The following is a 12562-nucleotide window of genomic DNA, read 5'->3' on the forward strand; positions in this document are numbered from 1 at the left end:
AAAGGGTCATGGGAATACCCAGTTTGTAGCCAGGGTGGTCAGAAATGCACACTGGAATTGCTGCAACAGCCTGGCCCAGTCCTGGCTTTGACATCATCTGAAGAGTGAACCAGCGGATGAAAGATCTCTCTGTCTCTCCCTCTCTCTCTGTAAATCTGACTTTCAAATAGATAAATAAATTTTTGGGAAAAAATATATGAATTACACTGAACCTGTTAAAAACTAAAACAATTACAAAGTGAAAAGAAAAGAAAGTTTTTTAAAAAGACAAACATACTGCAGGCCTGGCACTTGAAGTTGGTATCTGAAGAGGGGACTGGGCCCTAAGCCTGTGGGGTCTGACACCACTTTAGACGGTCTCAGAATGAACTAAATGGAGTTGTGAGCCACCTGGTTGGTGTTGTCAGCGAGCTAGTGAACTGTTCATTGGTGTGGAAGAAAACCTCCACAGTAGTATCAGAAATGTGTGAGTGGAGGGACAGCTTTCCTGTAGAAAATCTTCAATAAGTGCCCATCAAACAGCAGAAAACATAAGACTGTAGAATAAAATATCACAAGAGACTGTTAATAACCCACGAACACTATTAATTCACAAAGAATAATACACCTAAATGTGAAAAGCTTACACTAGAAAGCTGCTTGGAGCAAACACAGTAGAATATCTTCATAACCCTGAAAAAGACTTGTCAGAAAACAAGATACCAGACACACACACACACACACACACACACACACACACGTGGAAAACGTGATCAATTAAAACTTTATGTTCATCAAATAAATTACAAAGCAAATGAAAAGAGCAACGACAGACAAGGAGTAAATATTTGTAATGCATAAATCAGAAAAACAGCTCATACTCAAAGCAAAGAATTACGAATGAATAAAAGGTCCAAGAATTTACTTTTTTAAGTGAGAAGAAAAGGCTTGAGCAGCTCTCCACAGGACACGATGAAGAAACAGGTACCTGAAAAGGTGATGTACTTCAGTCTTCAGCGAAATGTAAATTAAAACCATAATTGAATGACATACTCACCAGAAAGGCTAAACTGAGAAGACTGACAAAACTGATTTTGAGCAAGGATGTGAAAAAAACTGGTACTGCCCTATTTTGCTCATAGAAGTATAAAATGACAGAAGATACTGTAATTCCTAATAAATTTAAAAATGCATCTACCCTATGATCCAGCAATTTCACTCCTGGGTATTTATCCAAGAGAAATGAAAACACACTTGTTTTCCTTTTTAAAATTAAAAAAAATTTTAAAGATTTATTTATTTATTTGAAAGGCAGAGTTACAGAGAGGCAGAGACAGAAGGAGAGAGAGAATCTTCCATATACTGGTTCACCCCCTAGATGACCGCAATGGCCGGAGCTGTGCAAATCCGAAACCAGAATTCAGGAGCTTCTTCTGAGTCTCTCATGCAGGTGTAGGGGCCCAAGGACTTGGGCCATCTTCTACTGCTTTCCCAGGCCATAGCAGAGAGCTGGATTGGAAGTGCAGCAGCTGGGACTTGAACCCGTGCCCATATGGAATGCCGGCACTGCAGGTGGCAGCTTTACCTGCTACGCCACAGCATAGGACCCAACATACTTGATTTCATACTCAGCATACATTTATTTGAATGTTCACAGCAACTTTATTCTACACATAATATAATATTGTATATTCTATACAATAAGCAAGGTCTGGAAACTATTCAAATGCCCATCAAAAAAAGAGAGTATTTTAAATTGTAGACTAGTCTGTCAAAGACAAACAAACCCAGATCCTGGTTTAGGTAAGGATGGCGTCCATCAGTAATATGGTATGGCAAATGGGAAGAGAGCCCAGGGTGAACTGAGTGCAACTTCAATTTGTACAGAGCTGAGGGGCGCTTTTCCGGGAGGATGAGTGAGATGGGGCTCAGTGGAGTAAGGGAAGTAAAAAAATTACCAAGAGCAGGAAGGCCAGGTTGGTTCATGTGGAACCATGGACAAACAAACTGGATGTTGGTTGAAGTCATAAGGATAGACTTTAATGGTAACATGGTGGGGTCATCGCTGTGGTGTAGCAGGTAAAGCTGCCTCCTGCAGTGCCGGCATTCCCATACAGGCGCCAGTTCAAGTCCCAGCTGCTCCACTTCTGATCCAGCTCTCAGCTATGGCCTGGGAAAGCAGTAGAAGATGGCCCAAGTCCTTGGGCCCCTGCACCCATATGGGAGATCTGGAAGAAGCTCCTGGCTCCTGGCTTCAGATTAGCACAGCTCCAGCTATAGCAGCCAACTGGGGAGTGAATCAGCAGATGGAAGATCTCTCTCTCTCTCTCTCTCTCTCTCTGCATCTCCTTCTCTAACTCTGACTCTCAAATAAAATAAATAAATCTTGAAAAAAAAAGTAACATGGTATTAACCACAGAGTATCAATGTTAGGTTGCTGCTTATCACAGAAGCTGGGAGACAGGGACCCCATCTTCTGGTGTTAGCTGCTAGTGACAGTAAATTCACTGGGCAGCACTGACTGTCCTTAGGCAGGTGCTTTCAGAGGGGGTAGGACATCCCAAGGATGCAGCCTGGAATCATAGAAATTGTGCTAGTGTTGCTATTAGTCGAACAATACCCTATACCTGGTTCGGTTGTGTGAGTGCAGCCTGCTGAAATCCCTGCTTAGTATATACTAAGTTGATCTTCAATATATGAAGGTAATTGAAAACGAAACGTGATGAAGGGCGGGATGAGAGAGGGAGTGGGAGAGGGGAGGGCCACGGGAGGGAGGGAGGTTCGGGGAGCCACAACAATACAAAAGTTGCATTTTTTTATTTTTTTGACAGGCAGAGTGGACAGTGAGAGAGAGAGACAGAGAAAGGTCTTCCTGTGCCATTGGTTCACCCTCCAATGGCCGCCGCAGCTGGCGCGCTGCGGCCAGCGCACCGCGCTGATCTGATGGCAGGAGCCAGGTACTTATCCTGATCTTCCATGGGGTGCAGGGCCCAAGCACTTGGGCCATCCTCCACTGCACTCCCTGGCCACAGCAGAGAGCTGGCCTGGAAGAGGGGCAACCGGGACAGAATCCGGCGCCCCAACCGGAACTAGAACCCGGTGTGCTGGGGCCGCAAGGCGGAGGATTAGCCTAGTCCTAGTGAGCCGCGTCGCCGGCCAAAAGTTGCATTTTATATTCTACTTAAAACTATTGGTTGAACTCTGTAATTAATACACAATTACTCTTAGGTGTTTAATTAATGCTATAACTAGTACTCAAATAGTATTTTACACTTTGTGTTTCTGTGGGGGAGCAAAATGTGGAAATCTTAATATATGCTAAATTGATCTTCTGTATATAAAGATAATTGAAAATTAATCTTGATGTGAAGGGAAGGGGAGAGGGAGTGGGAAAGGGGAGCATTGTGGGTGGAAGGGAAGTTATGGGGGGGAGGAAGCTATTGTAATCCATAAGCTGTACTTTGGAAATTTATGCTCATTAAATAAAAAAAAAAAAAAAAAAGAAATGGTGCTAGTGTTGGCTCAAGTCTTCCTAGGACAAGTTGCTTCTTACAGGGGGTAAATCTAGTCAGAATATGATGAGTGACAAAGCAGAACCTGGAATCCAAGGAAGCTTCCTTCTTTCTCTGGGAAGTTGTAACGACTGAGGTTTGTATCACAGCTGAGACAGATGCACTGGAGACACTCCCAGCTCAATGAGGACGTCAGGGCCTCTCTGAGGTGGTGACTAATGGGAAACAGAGCAGAGAGGAATTTACTAGAGATCTGTTGAAGACCTGCTTGTCTGGGCTTAAAGGGTTCTGTGGGGGCCACACCTAGAAGTAGAGCTTCTGTGGCATGGCTCTCAAATCCCTTGTAGAATGTGGCTCTAGGTTGCAATTTGGTCTATGTTTGTCTAAAGAACATGAAACTACAGAATTGGCCCACATACAAAGATACTTCAAAAAGGTCTCAGAAGGGGTCGGGATAGGGGGTAAAGCTACCACCTACAATGCCAGCATCCCACATGGGCACTGGTTTGTGTACCGGTTGCTCCACTTCCAATCCAGCTCTCTGCTCTGACCTGAGAAAGCAGTGGAAGATGGCCCAAGTCCTTGGGCCCCTGCACTGGTGTGGGAAACCTGGAAGAAGCTCCTGGCTCCTGGCTTAGGATTGGCACAGTTCTGGCCGTTGCAGCCAATTGGGGAGTGAACCAGTGGATGGAAGACTTCACTCTCTCTGCCTCTCTTTCTCTCTCTCTAGTAACTCTTTCAAATAAAATATATAATTCTTTTTTTTAAAAAAAGTATAATACTATGTGAAATAAGCCAGACATCAAGAGAGCAAATATTGTGTGATTCTGCTTAAGAATATAATATATAAGGTACTGTGGCATGGTGGGTAAAGCCGCCACCTGCAGTACCAGCATCCCATATGGGTGCCGGTTCAAATCCTGGCTGCTCCACTTACAATCCAGCTCTCTGCTATGGCCTGCGAAAGCAGTAGAAGATGGATCAAGTCCTTGGGCCCCTGCACCCGTGTGGGAGACCCAGGGGAAGCTCCTGGCTCCTGGCTTCCCTCTGGCTGTTGTGACCATCTGGGGAGTGAACCAGTAGATGGAAAACCTCTCTCTCTGCCTCTGCCTCTCTGTAACTCTGCCTTTCAAATAAATAAATAAATCTTAAAGAGAGAGAGAGAGAATATACATACGGTACCTAGCAGGGACAAATTCATAAAAACAGAAAGTAGATTAGAGGCTATCTGGGATTAGGAGGAGGGGAGGTTGGGGAGCTATCGTCTAACAGGTACTCAGTTTCTGTTTGTGATGATCAAAATCTCCTCGAAATGGACGGCGGTTATGGTTGCACAACTGCAACGGAGTTGTCCCCTTAGATTCAAATGGTGTTATGTGAATCTCACAATGAGAAATTACATATACATGCACACGCATTTACATTTATAAGCATGCATAGATACACACACATATATAGCAAATACTTGTCATTCTACTACTGCAGAAAGAAAAAACTGAAGTCAGCAATATTTCTAGATATAAGGAAATTCATATCATATTGATAAAATGTTCAACTCACCAGGAATATGGAGCAATTTTTAAATTTTTATAGACCTCACAACATAATCTCAAAATATGAGATAAATATTGTTCATATAGATAAGAAGACAAGCCCATCATCATATGGGGAAATTTAATACACCTGCCTCAGTAATTGATAGAACAAAAATTGATAGAACAAAAATCAGTAAGAATATATTTTTGAACAACACAATCAATAAACTTGATATCTGTAGAACATACCACCCAATTTGCAATCCATACATTCTTTTCCAGGACACGTGGGACCTTTAAAACTGAATCACACTGGACAATAAATAAGTCTCAACAACAGAAGACTGCAATTACAGGTTTGCAGCTCCTCTCGAGCATACCTCTACTCCTTCTTGAGTGTGAATTTTTCACTCTGTTGCAAATAAATCTTGCTTTGCTGCTGACCTATACCTGATTCTCATCCTTGCACTCTCTCTTATGTCAGAGACGAGAACCTGGATCCAGCTAGCTACCCCATGACATTCTGACGTGTGAGGCAGATGTCCCAACTGGCAGCTTAACCACTAGGCCAAATGCCTGTCCCTGAATACGTTATTCTAGGTAGAGGCACAGGGTAGATCAGGTGGCAAACAATCAAGTATACTTAACAGATGGTTCTGGGATGGGTAGGTGCCCTTATGGGGGACAAAGGACCATATACGTAAGTCAGTTTCAAGTTTAGTAAAGGTCTAAAAATAAAAGATCAAACTATAGGGGCCAGCATTGTGGCACAGCAGGCTAAGCTATTGCCTGCGATGCTGGCATCCCATACAAACTCAGGTTTGAGTCCTGGCTGCTCCACTTCCAATCCAGCTCCCTGCTAATGCACCTGGAAAAGCTGTGAAGATGGTCTAAGTGCTCATGCCCTGCCATCCACATGCGAGACCTGGATGGAGTTCCTGGCTCCTGGCTGTGGCCTGGCCCAGTCCTGGCTGTCATGGTCATTTGGGGAGTGAACCACCAGATGAAAGATCTCTCTCTTCCTCCCTCCTTTTTTCTCTGTAACTCTGCCTTTCAAATAAATAAATAAGTCTTAAAAAAAAAAAAAAAAGGCCGGCGCCGCGGCTCACTAGGCTAATCCTCCGCCTAGCGGCGCCGGCACACCGGGTTCTAGTCCCGGTCGGGGCGCCGGATTCTGTCCCGGTTGCCCCTCTTCCAGGCCAGCCCTCTGCTGTGGCCCGGGAGTGCAGTGGAGGATGGCCCAGGTGCTTGGGCCCTGCACCCCTTGGGAGACCAGGAAAAGCACCTGGCTCCTGGCTCCTGCCATCGGATCGGTGCGGTGCGCCGGCCGCAGCGCGCCGGCCGCGGCGGCCATTGGAGGGTGAACCAACGGCAAAGGAAGACCTTTCTCTCTGTCTCTCTCTCTCACTGTCCACTCTGCCTGTCAAAAAAAAAAAAAAAAAAAAAAAAAAAAGGGGGAGAAAGAGACAAAACTATAAGAAGGTGCTGCAGTGAGCAGTTTAAGCCACTACTAGGGCATCTGCATCCCATATTAGAATGAGTGGTCTGGGGGCCAGTGCTGTGGCACAGTAGGTTAATGCCCTGGCCTGCAGTGCTGGCACCCCATATGGGTGCCGGTTCTAGTCCTGGCTGCTCCACTTCCAATCCAGCTCTCTGCTATTGCCTGGGAAACCAGTGGAAGATGGCCCAAGTCCTTGGGCCCCTGCACTGGCATGGGAGACCTGGAAGAAGCTCCTGGCTCCTGGCTTAGGATCAGCACAGCTCCAGCAGTTGCAGCCAATTGGGGAGTGAACCATCGGATGGAAGACCTCTCTCTCTCTCTCTCTCTCTGCCTCTCCTCTCTCTGTGTAACTCTGACTTTCAAACAATAAATAAATAAATCTTAAAAGAAAAAAAGAATGAGTGGTCTGCATCCTGGTTCCCCTACTTTGAATCCAGCTTCCTACTAATGCGCCTGGGAAGGCAATGGATGACAGCCCAAGAACTTGAGTTCCTGCCACCCACAAGGAATACCAAGATGGAGTTCCTGGCTCCTAGCTTCAGGCCAGTCCATCCCCAGATGTGTGGGCCTTGGAGAGTGAACCAGTGAATGAAACTCTCTCTCTCTCTCCATCTCTCTACGCATTTCTGTCACTCTGCCTTTCAAATAAATACATACATACATAAGTAATTCTCAAAAAATTTAGTATTAACCTTAAAAAAAAAAGAGATTGATAACATGGACTGCACTAAAAACATCTGTTCATCAAAAAGTGCTGTACAGGGGCTGGTGCTGTGGTACAGTGGGTTAAAGCCCCGGCCTGAAGCGCCAGCATCCCATATGGGCGCCGGTTCCAGTCCCGGCTGCTCTTCTTTTTTTCCAGCTCCCTGCTGTGGCCTGGAAAAGCAGTGGAAGATGGCCCAAGTCCTTGGGCCCCTGCACCAGCATGGGAAACCCAGAAGAAGCTCCGGGCTCCTGATCAGTGCAGCTCCGGCTGTTGCAGCCAATTGGGGAGTGAACCATCGGATGGAAGATCTCTCTCTCTCTCTGCCTCTCTTCTCTCTGTGTAACTCTGACTTTCAAATAAATAATAAATAAATCTTTAAAAAAAAATAAAGCACCATATAGGGGTTGGCACAGCGGATAAAGCTGCCACCTACAGTGCCGGCATCCCGTATGGGCACTGGTTTGAGTTTGGCTTCTCTATTTCTGATCCAGCTCCCTGCTATGGCCTGAAAAAGCAGTAAAAGATGGCCCATTTCCTTGGGCCCCTGCACCCACGTGGAAGGCCTGGAAGAAGCTCCAAGCTCCTAGCTTCAGATTAGCCCAGCTCCAGCTGTCCTGGCCATTTGGGGATTGAACCATCGGATAGAAGACTTTCTCTCTCTGCCTCTGCCTCTCTGTAACTCTGCCTTTCAAATAAAAAAATAAATCTTAAAAAAAAGCACTGTACAATTGTTCAATATGGATGATTAGAATATGTAGCCTTATTATATATTCTGTTTTTGTGTATGCTTGAAAATGATCAACAACATTTTTATAAAAGACAAAAAATTGTAAGAGAACCAATGATGGGAGAAGATACAGTCATCATACAGGGCTAGTATCTCAAGTACACAAAGAACTCCAATAGATCAGTAAGGAACAATCTAGGAGTGAAATATTCAGGGTTCGTTTAAGCCACTGCCTGTAACAGCAGTATCTCGTATGAGCGCCAGCTCCTGTTCCCTCCTTCACCCCAGCCCAGGGCTGCTCCACTTCTGATCCAGCTCTCTGCTAATGGCCTGCGGAAAACAGCAGAAGATGGCCCCAGTGTTTGGGCCCCTCCCACCCACATGGGAGACCTGGAGAAAGTTACTGGCTCCTGTCTTTGGCCAGCAGTTGTGGCCACCTGAAGAGTGAACCAGCAGATGGAAGATCTCCCTGTTTCTCCCTCTCTCCCTGTAACTCTGTCAGGTAAGTAAATAAAACTTTAAAAAATAAAAAAGAATAAAATATAAAGGAAAAATATTCAGAAAGGTACTTTAAAAAAGAGGCGATCCAATGACCAGTAAGTATATTCTTAACCTCATTAGTAATCAGGAAAATAGAAATGAAAACCTCAAAGGAGATGCATCCAGAATAACTAAAACAGCAGCTCCCAGAATGCCAAGGATGTAGAACACCGGGGACTCTTCTTCACTGCTGGTGGGAGCTGACGTTCCTAGGGCCACTCAGGAAAGCCATTTGGCACTTTCTAGTAGAGCTGAACTTGCTCCTTCCCCAACAGCACAGAGACTGCAACTCAAAGTCACAGGTCTCTCAGAAACTCTAGTCTATACGTTCCATTTACATGAGAAAGACTGCACTATTCTTCACTGTCAATGACAGGAAACCACCCAATGGTCCATCAATAATTAGGTGAATACATTAATTGTAGTATATTCATACACTCGAACTGGACAGAGTAATGATAATAAATGAACCACAGCTACACAGAGCAATGGGATTTTTTGTTACAAAGACACCAGTGACCTAAAAAAGCAAGACAAAAATAAATTAGTATAATGCCTTGTATATTAAGTTCAGAACCAGGCAAAACTGAACAATCCACACAGGTAAACAGATGGTAAAACTGTGAGGATGCACAGGAACTGGTTTTCACAAGTTGGAAGAGGGGTTCCTTTGGGGCAGAGGGAGAACATGTTGCAGGTGGGGGAAGTGGCAGGGACAGTGTGAATATCGGGATGTTGTCAATATTCTAAACTTGAGCTGGACTGTGGTTTCCAGGATGCTCTCTAATTTACTTTAAATCTCTCTCTCTCTCTCTCTCTGTCTCTCTGTCTCTGTCTCTCTCTCTCTCTATATATATATACACATACATATATATACATACATACATATATACACACACACACGCACACACACGTTTTGTATGTTTTATACAATCCATGATATAGAAGGGTAAGACAAAGTCATGTTTAGAGACAACCACTACCATAAGATAAATTATTGAGTAAATGAAACCTCACAAGCAGTGTTTGAAAGAATACCCAAGGCTGGCGCCGCGGCTCAATAGGCTAATCCTCCACCTTGCGGCACCAGCACCCCAGGTTCTAGTCCCAGTCGGGGCGCCGGATTCTGTCCCAGTTGCTCCTCTTCCAGTCCAGCTCTCTGCTGTGGCCCGGGAGTGCAGTAAAGGATGGCCCAAATGCTTGGGCCCTGCACCCCATGGGAGACCAGGAGAAGCACCTGGCTCCTGGCTTCAGATCTGCGTGGGTGCGCCCGCTGCAACGCGCCAGCCACAATGGCCACTGAGGGGTGAACCAATGGAAAAGGAAGACCTTTCTCTCTGTCTCTCTCTCATTCACTGTCCACTCTGCCTGTAAAAAAAGAAAAGAAAAGAAAAGAAAAGAAAAGAAAAGAAAAGAAAAGAAAAGAAAAGAAAAGAATACCCAAAGACTCATTGTCCAACCAAACATCTAACTACAAAGAACAAGAGCCTTCCACAGCAATAACCAACAAAACCAAAAACAAACTGATGGGATCATGTCAAACTAAAACACTTCTACACATCAAGGGAAAGAATCAACAGGGTGCAGAGACAACCTACAAAGATAAAATGTTTGTAAACTATACATTTGAGAAGCTCTTAATATACAAAATATCTAAGAAACTCAACCAACTTAATAGCAAGAAAACAAATAGTCCAATTTAAAAATAGCAAAAGACATAAATAGACATTACTCAAAGACATAAAAAAATTTCAATAGGTATGTGAAGAAAGTGTTCAACATCACTAATTATCAGAGATGCAGATATTACAACCACAGTGAGATATCGGCTCACATCTGTTAGGCCACTTGTCAAAAGAGATGAAGGATAAGTGTTGTGAGAATGTGGAGATAAGAGGACCCTTGTAGGCTATTGGTGGGAATGTAAATTAGTGCCGACATTACAGAAAACACTATGGATGATCCAGTAGTCTGTATGATCCAGTAATCCTGCAGCTGGGTAGGATTAAAAATACAGGAAACAAAATCAGCACATATAAGAGATGTCTGCACTTGCATGCTCACTGCAGAATTATTCACATTAGCCAGGATATGGAATCAACTAAGCGCCCATCCGTGAGTGAACAGATGAAGAAAATGTGGTGTGTTATATGCCAATGGAATGCTATTCGGCCCTGATAAAGGAAGAAATCCTGTCATCTGTGATAACGTGGATGAACCTGAAGGACACTCTGTTGAGTAAGAAAAAAGCCACTCACAGAAAGTGTGTGACCTCACATCTATGTGAGATCTTAAGTTGAACTCAGATGTGGAGTAGAAGGGTGGTTACCAGGGGCTGGGGGACAGGGAGGGTGGGGAGACACTGGCCAAAGGCCATAACATTTCAGTTACACAGGAGCAGTAAGTTCAAGGGATCTACTGCTCAACATGGGCACTACAGTTAATAACAATGTATTGCACACTTGAAAATAACTATAAATTTTATGTATTCTCACCATAAAAGCCAAGCATATGAAGTAATATGTATGTTAATTAGTTCAATTTAGCCATTCCACAATGTACACACATTTCTTTAAAATTTTTTAAAAACTTATTTGAGAGAAAGAGATCTCTCAGCTATTCGTTTTCTCCCCAGCTACCCACAATGACCAGGGCTGGGCTGAAGTCAAAGCTGGGAGCCAGGAAGTGAATCAAGGTCTCCCAGTGGGAGGGACCCACTTACTTGAGCCATCACAGCTTCCTCTCGGGGTCTGCCTCAGCCAGAGCTGGAGCTGGGAGCTGGAGGCGGGTATTAAACCCAGACACTGATGTGAGATACAGGAGTCTCAACCAGAATCTTATTTACTAGGTCAAACACTAGTCTCTGTATACATGTTTCAAAAAGTCATCTTGTACATCATAAAACATAAACGATTTTCATGTGTCAATTTAAAAATAAATTAGCTTTTTGGGAAAAAAAAAGAATAAGAGAGAGACAATTAAGGATTTGGTAAAAACCAATATTCACTCTATTGGTTGGAAATAAAAACAAGAGGCCAGCACTGTGGCACAGCAAGTTAAGCCACTGCCTACAGCACCTGCATCCCACATGGCTGCAGGTTCGATTCCCTGCTGCTCCACTTCCGATCCAGCTCCCTACTAATGTGCCCAGGAAAGCAGCGGAAGATGGCCTAAGTGCTTGGGCCCCTGCCACCCACGCGGGAGATCTGAAAGAAGCCCAGACCTGGCTGTTGCGGCCATCTGCAGGGTGAACCAGGGGATGGAAGATCTCTCTCTCTCTCTTTCTGTCTCTCCTTCTCTCTGCAACTCTTTCAAATAAATAAATCTTTTTAAAAAAAATACAGAAACAAAACAGAGGAACTGTGTATACCAAGCAATGAAATTAAAGAAGATAGGACATACCAGTGGCTGTCAACCTTTCGGGGTGCATCAATGCTTGAAAAATCTGATGGGCAAGAAGAACTTTGCATTAGTCAGTTGTAACAAAATAGCTGAAGCAGCCAACTTACAGAGAAAAGGGCTATTTTGGCTCATGGTTTTGGAGGCTCAATGTCCAAATGGCAAGGCACAGGTTTTGGGAATGGTGAGGGGCCCACAGCAGGTGGCAGAGTGTGTTCACAGAAAAGATCACATGCAAGCCAGGAAGCAGAGAGATAGAGAGAGGGAGAGAGGGAGAGAGGCCAAACTCGGGCTTTTACATCAGTTCTCCCAGGAGAACTACTAAGGAGTCCCACGAGGGTTGTGTCCCTTCTGCGGGTACAACCTCAATGACCTAAGGACTTCCCACTAGGCCTCATCTCCTAAGGGCTCTACCACCTACCAACAGCACCACCTTGAAGGTCAAGCCTTAACAAAGGCCCTTTGGGAGACATTTGGCATCCAAACCATAGCAAACTTGTTTTTCAGGAAAGTCAAATTTACAGGAAACTTGCATGCATTTTTAAGAGATTTATAGACTCACTAAAATACAACCAAGAACAAGAGGTTTGGACCCCACATTAGGAATTTTGCCATAGAATCTATGAGTTTAGGTTCTCCATTCTGAGAGATGTCACAGGAACA

At 44.4% G+C, this 12562-nt stretch overlaps 1 long non-coding RNA gene across 4 annotated transcripts in view; it reads right to left on the reverse strand.

The window, feature by feature from the left end:
* Positions 1 to 12562, reverse strand: part of LOC103351478 (uncharacterized) — a 109326-nt gene that overhangs the window by 42474 nt on the left and 54290 nt on the right. For 3 of the 4 annotated variants that reach the window (XR_011383642.1, XR_007911422.2, XR_007911423.2), the window contains one exon: positions 11903 to 11945. This is a non-coding gene — a long non-coding RNA (uncharacterized lncRNA). Of the gene's footprint in view, positions 1 to 3576; positions 3707 to 11902; positions 11946 to 12562 lie in introns of all 4 variants that reach the window. The other variant, XR_011383643.1, reaches the window with a different exon arrangement.

Source organism: Oryctolagus cuniculus, chromosome 17, assembly GCF_964237555.1.
Source record: "Oryctolagus cuniculus chromosome 17, mOryCun1.1, whole genome shotgun sequence".
Classification (NCBI taxonomy): domain Eukaryota; kingdom Metazoa; phylum Chordata; class Mammalia; order Lagomorpha; family Leporidae; genus Oryctolagus; species Oryctolagus cuniculus.